Source organism: Rhipicephalus microplus, chromosome X (assembly GCF_043290135.1).
Source record: "Rhipicephalus microplus isolate Deutch F79 chromosome X, USDA_Rmic, whole genome shotgun sequence".
In the NCBI taxonomy this organism is placed as follows: Eukaryota; Metazoa; Arthropoda; class Arachnida; order Ixodida; family Ixodidae; genus Rhipicephalus; species Rhipicephalus microplus.
Genome location: NC_134710.1, coordinates 328096780 through 328104186, shown reverse-complemented (window position 1 = coordinate 328104186; position 7407 = coordinate 328096780).

The window sequence follows — 7407 nt, the reverse complement described above, 5'->3', positions numbered from 1 at the left end:
ACTGCAGATGCACAAGTCCATAAAATATACCTAAGTACGCACAAACCATGGTAGTTCAATGATTTTCATTAAGCGACGGTGCACAAACGCAGTAGCAGCACGTATTCATCACAACGGGCGTAGAGGAGCGGTGCACGCCTGCACACAAGCTTCTCACCGACGGCGTACTAGGCCTTTTCGAAGAGCACGGCTATCCGATGAAACACAGCTGGCGATCACAGAACTCATATCCTGTGCGAATTTCGTCGTCATTTCAGACACAAATGAACACGTGACCACTATCTTACGGGGACGGGGCGGTGTATGCATACTTCCAACGAAAGATCACCGTCCGGGTTTTCTTCGTGCTCACCGGCAGCCGCTTGTTGGTTCCGTCTGCCACGTATCGGCTTCGCGCTACATGTTTGAGAACAGTTGGTGCATGAGATGGGCAATTCGGGCAGCACTTTACTCATGCAGACATCGCCTACTCTGGAACAAGATATATGCGATGCTTCTTTCACCTACCCCGGCGACACACTCCCACTGGTCACTGGCGGCCGCGGCTCGGTGCCGACGACAGAGTGAAGCATTTTGCTTATTGCTTCTCCAGTAGGCAAGCATGGAGGATGACACCAGATTGATTTTGTAACCACTGGCAGATCTTCGCGATTCGGCTCGGAAGCGAGATATCCGCGACGTGCAGGTTCGGAGGCGCTCGGAAGCGCACAATCGCTCGATGATGTAGAAAACACGTGAGATCCATCAGCCCAACGAGACACACAGGTACAGAGCTTCTTGCACCGTCTGTCTCCAAGGCCACCGCCGAGCAAAAGCCAACAATTTGCGAAAATGTGCAGGACAACTTTCCACAGCAGGTTTTCTTTCTTTTTTTCCTTCTTTTCAGATCTCTCCCCCCCCCCCCGTCTTTTTTTCTTTTTCACTCACAGAATGCTGTTCTCGCTTGTTGTGCTTATGCTGCCCCCAGTTCCAGTGAAAGTGCATTAACTCGAGGTCAGTCCTGAGGCATGGCGATACAAAAAAAATAAAAAAAGATCTGTGGTCCTCGCATACCTTCATGATTCACTGAGAGCGTCACAATGGGGGGCATAGGGCAAAAGCCACCGAAGCAGCTGCACCTTGCAGTCACGTGGTAATAAACTCTGAAACGCAGGTTAAAAATCACGTGATAGAAAACTCCCTACGTGGTAAAACTGGATTTTGACATCCTTTTACTACTTGCCTGAGAGGTGGTGGTAAAACTATGTCATGTACCATCTTTTACTCCTACACGAGGTAGTAATTTTAAACCCGAGAGAGTTTTCAGAGGTCATGAGCCGCAAAAACCACAAACTCGGATAGTTTTTGCTTACAGTGTGGTGCACTTTAAACAAAATGGGTTATTGCAACGGAAGCACAAAAATTTACGGCTTGATGCTTGCCCTCTACTTTTTAGTGCTTTGGTTGCAATTAATCATTTTATATAAAGTTGGGGCACGTGCTGCGTTCTCTCTCATGGTCTTTGTGTTACATTGTGCTAAATATCACATAAGTTGGAAAGTTAGCTGCAGCGACTTCCCTCTTATAGGATTTGTTGGTCTTTTCAAGTTTCCTCCATCAACATCTATTTTGTATGGACTGTCGAGAAATTGTGTGCAGTGAAATCTTACTTATAATCATGTTTTGCTTATTGTCGTGATGATTGCTTTTACGTTTATTTTTTAGTGGAAATAATATACTTTTTAACTAAGTTCTTTTTTTACAAGTAGAAGTGTCTTTCAATTTTTGTGCTTTTTAAAAGGACTGCAAACATTGAAGTCTAAAAATTTAATGAATATAAATAAGCACACTTTTGCTATGTGCATATTCTGCCGCAAGAATTCGGCGAAATCGTGTTCAAGGAAGTCTCGGGGGCTGTTGTTTCAGCTCATTTTTAAATTTTCACGTGTATGAGCAGATTTGTGGTATTTTTATAAGTTGTAGTGCAATCTTGTTTTAAGTAACATCATGCAACATGCAAGTACCTATTCCTTTCTTACAAAGCCTTCTCAGATAATCGTTTATGCCTAAGAGTTAGATCATCAGAATTAGGGACAGCTTTTCTTGGAAGGCAGCACATGCTCATCTTTCATCACATTGTTTGGAACATGTTCCCATACAATCTAGGACAATACCTTGAATGTGTTCATGTAACACAGCTCACAAGACATGGAGGCCTATATTACAGAGAAGTGTAATCTGTGTGATAGTGCCTTGAATATATAGCCTTGTTGGACTGCAAAGTTAAATTGTTGAATGAATTCATGCTCTTTCGGATGTACAGTACTCACGGATCGAAACAGGACACTCGGAGCGTGTGGGCGACGGTACATGTGCCGCCGCTCGTGGGTGCGCGCAGAACCAATGTGTTGCGTTGTGGTATAGGGGGTTACGGGGAAGACCTATGAAGCATGGCTACTCCATCCGATTGCCAAATTGTCGGCCTGTAGTTCAACACGTGTACACTACCAGGGCAGCGCTGCAAGGCTCACCCATATTCGCATGTCTACCAAACTGGCTCGCCGCTGCGCACCATTTTATTGCCACGCCAGCAGACGACCCTCTCATTCTGCGTGCTTAGGCAATGCAGTACGCATGCTGTGCAAGTAAGACGCAGGATTCAGTTAGTAGATTGCGCCTTGTGTGCGTTTGTAGACATGATAAACATCTGCACAAAAGCATGAAAAGTTTGCTTGGTGGTTTCTGTCTCGAAAAGAAAGAAAATGTGTGGCATGCAACATGGAAATATTATAATTATTTAGTGTCGTTAGGGCAAACTGTGGCCTATTGTTTAATAAAAATGTGAGAAGCTCGCTCGTTCTTCTGTGGCCGACAGCTCTACAAATTCTTGCTACGCAAAATAGCCGCACTATTCACTGCTTGGGGTGAGAAAAGAAAGTACTTGGTTATTAAGCTTGAAAGACTTCTTATGCTTTTGTGCAGCTATTTATTATGTCAACGAGTGCATTTCAGGTGCAACATCTTAGTGGTATCCAATTACTTACTTGCGCAGCTATACGTGCCCCATCGTCGAAGGGCGCCGATCGAGAGCTTTGTCTGCTAGCGTCACAATATAAATGGTTCGCACAGTCCCCATCGATTCAGGCTCCATGCATGCAAAAAAGCGTGAGCCTTGCAGCGCCACGCTGTCAGTGTGCACTTTGTGAACTAAATGCCAACTCTTTAGCGACCGGAAGGAGTAAGCCTGCTCTTTAGCTGTTTTCGCCCTCACTCTATACAACAGTGCAAGCTCCTGGTTCCGCGAGCACCCATGAGCAGCGGCACATGCATTTGGCGACCACGCGCTACGAATGTCCTGTTTCAATCCGTGAGTACTGTACATATATGCCGACCATACTGGGCATGTTGGTACGTACTTGGTAGGAAACAAGAGTGCAAGAAAAAACATCGACTGGTGCATCCATTATTCTTTCTGTGTCGGCGTCTTAGCTCATGATGCTGTTCACTTTTGAGTGTACATTTCATTTCTTCGCTGAGCTCCTACGTATACTCTAAATTTATTATCTTTGTGACGTAAGGGTTCAGGCGATATTTTGGGCATCTGCACGGTCTAAAATAGTCATGAGTTGAACACTGTGTTGTGCTATTTTCTTAAATACTTGAGTAACGTGAGCGTTTGGTCGGGTTGGTAATTCATCGCCTAGAAACTTTTGTAAGGTACGGCAAAATATCAACAGATAAAAGGGAGAGGACACAAAGTGGTGCTAGCTCGTGTTGTCGCCCGTTTGATTGTGTATGTTTTATCTGCTGTTGAAAGTTTTCTTTAGAAAGAGTTCCTGTACTTTTCCTATCAAGACGTTCAGTAAATGCCAACACACACCAATGTAGATTCTTGTGCTTATTGATGTCCAGCGATCAATCTCATAATTTGCAATACTGGCTAGTGAACATGGGCAACTGTGAACTCTAAAGCGTGGAGCTAGGTAAACATATTTCCTGTTTTATAAAGCTTTTGTCACCTTTTCAAGGTACCTAAATAATGTATTTTTAGCTATTCAATAATATGCAAAATTAATCAAGGGTACAAAAATGTTTTGCTTGCTTCCTCCAGTCTGTTGTTTGTAGAAAGATGTGTAGAAACGACCTGCAACATGTTACAACATGCATATCTGTGTAATGTACTGTACACTGTAAACAGATATAAGCCGAGATTGGAGTAAATGACCTTGTCCTCTAGCGCACGCCCCGATGGGAGTTTTAAAAACACCGTCCGGAGGGAGTAAAAAATTTAATCCCCATCAGTAGGGGGTCTTTGCATGGTGCCAGGGGGGTTTTTATTTACATCCATCGGGGAAACTTTTCAGGTCAGTATGGGAGTAAATTTTTTTTGCATCGACTGAGAAAAAAATTACGTCAGCAGCCGTACCCTGTGAAGGCGTAATTTTAATTGCATTACATTTAATGCGCACAACAATGATTACAGTAAACAAACATTCTCGCAACGTTCACGTAATATTACAACACTCGCACTCACCACAGCTTGCCATATGCAGTAAACACCTACCATATAGTCACAGGGTATATATATATATAGGCACCACATTCTTACCTCCCATGTAGCCCCGGTGAAAACCTTTTTTTCTAGTAATTAAGCAATAAATACGCACGGCGTAAGTATGAACTTGCGGTGGTCTAATGTAAGCACTTCAACACACATGCCTTTTATCTTAATCCTGCCTAATATTCAATATTTTTTTTACTATAGTGAAAAAGTTTCATCAAATGATGCTCTGTCGTACAGGCTGAATTTGCATTAGCAGTACTGTTTGTGGACCCGCAAAATGCACGGGATCATACACAAAGTGTGCGCGGCCTTGAATGAACACATTAACGAGGCACATTCAGCAGCTCCAGCGATGAACCGAGGTACACCGCCGCTACCGCGTTCGACGACTAGGCCTCACTCACGAGTACGGCATGGTGATTCGATGAATGACAGCTGGCGATCACAAATTGCTTGCTGATGTGCAGTTTACGTCTCGTTGTTTTTCCCATGCACAGAAATAGGTGTCCGCTATCCACGCAGTTTAAGCTACGGAGTGATAGACTTAAACGAATGAGACGGTTCGCAGTCCCTGTTCCCGTTGCTCGCATGCATTGCATGCATAGTTCGCAGAGCTCGCCACCACGGCGGCCGGTGCGCAGTGCGAGCTCGATACGATTCCGGCTTGATACCGACGCCATAGCGAGGCCTTCCTATACCGCTTAGATGTTGCAGCCGGTGAAATACCGGTGACACTCCGAGAACTCACCATCGGCGGAGACGGGGCGAGCGCGTCGCCGGCGCAACTCTCACACCGGTTGCTGACCGCCTGCCGTGGTCGAGCGAAGCCTACTTCGAACCGCTTTGAAGTTTTACGGTGCAATCACTGACGATCGTACTCCGCCTCGTTCGGCGCTCGCCTTGTAGTTAGTCATTGGCAGCTGTGGTCGCAAGGCGCAGAAGACTATTATACATCCCAGCAGCCTTCATTTTTTAATGAAACACATTCTTTGCCTCGCCGGTGGCTGGTGCTAGCTCGTAGCGCTTGCCGCTGTGGCCGACGCGCAGTGCTAGCTCGATATGATGCCGGCTTGATACCGACGGCATAGCGAGGACTTCTTACCACTTAGATGTTGCCGGTGAAATACCGGTGACACTACGAGAAGCCACTATCGGCGGAGACGGGGCGAGCGCGTCGCCGGCGCAACTCTCAGACCGGTTGCCGGCCAGCCTGCCGTAGTCGAGCGAAGCCTACTTCAGACCGCTTTGAAGTTTTTGACGGTGAAACTCCAGGAGCAGCCGCTGACAATCGTAACAGCTTACTTTGGTACCATTAATTTATTCTTCGAAGTTTTTTGTTACTCAGCCTTGAAGCGCGGCATTCACGGCGTTTCGTTGAGGAATCGAACCGATCTGAGCGTGCTTTAACGGTGCGAAATATACTGAAATGTTCGCAGTAAATACCAACCTATTCTTCGCTGCACTTATAATTTCGTTGCCTGTTGACAGATGTTCACACGGTTAGCCACACAAAGCACATGTGTTTCACACCGACGTGCAAACATATGCCCGTACACACACACACACACACACACACACACACACACACACACACACACACACACACACACACACACACACACACACACACACACACACACACACACACACACACACACACACACACACCTCACGGCCAAACAGGGTTTTTAAAGCTCCTATAGGGAGTTTGTAACCACGTGACCTGGAACTCCCTGGGGAGTTTAACAAGGTCATGTCGTTCATAAACTCTGTGATTAAGCAGGGGGCGTTTTACGATGACATGTGCCGAGTTCACTCCCTACCAGGGAGTAAATAATTGGGGCAGGGGAGTTTTGTGGGCTCATATGCTGGAGAAACTTCCATCTCGGCTAACTTTTGCTTACAGTGTAGGTTACAAAAAGCACAATTTTTTAATTGTTTTCACTAGAGTTGTGTAGCTGTATCACCTAGACGTAGCTCTACATTTCATGTGCCTGTTTGTTGCTCTATTTCGTCTTGCACATATGCGTGCGCATAAGAGTGGGGGCAGCCACCCTCTCCCCGAATTCGTTAACTAAGACGGGGGCTACAAAATTGAAAGCTTACTTAACTAAGTAAGGGGGAGTGCCGTGGTGGACCTCCCTGCCACCCAAGTGTAGGAAAACCCTGCACACGCCTATGACTTTGCACCTCTGAGCATGAGCCCTCACTAGTTCTCAGTTAAAGAAGATGGATTTTAATGTGGAAGCTTTGTGTAAAACAAAGTTGCGGAATATAGACCCACTGTTGCATGCCGTAGTCATACATTGGGTGCCATTGGAATCGTGAAAGGAGGTTATTCTGCAGTATTGCCTTAGAGAAGCTGATTTAGCTGATTCTTCTGTTAGTGATAGCTGGCTTCTCTCCAATTACTGATCAATCGGCAGCCCTCTGAACTGATGTATAGTGGTTAGTTTTTTTTTTTCAACGCAGCATGAAGTCAAGGCTATGCGGTTCGACATTGAATCCAGAGGGATTATATAATATAACTGATAAATGTATATCACTATTTAAAAAAGGCATAACTCATCAATTGTAATGTCTATTCATGTGCTGCGCTAAAATGTATGCTTTAGTGCCTTCTAAGCTTTCATGTTCTCTCTTGCAGGTTTTAAATACAGCAGCGGTGCCACCACGACGGTGCTACAAAAGACCCTATAATCAGTGCAAAGTCGAAAGTTAAATACACATGCAGTTATTCCTTGAAATGTCTCATTTGCTGTTTCTTTGTTTGTTTGTACTTATAAAACAGGACTTTCGCAAGAATTGTAAACAAGGACGAACAAGCTCCATTTATTGTCCTATCTGAACTGAATTGCTTGACA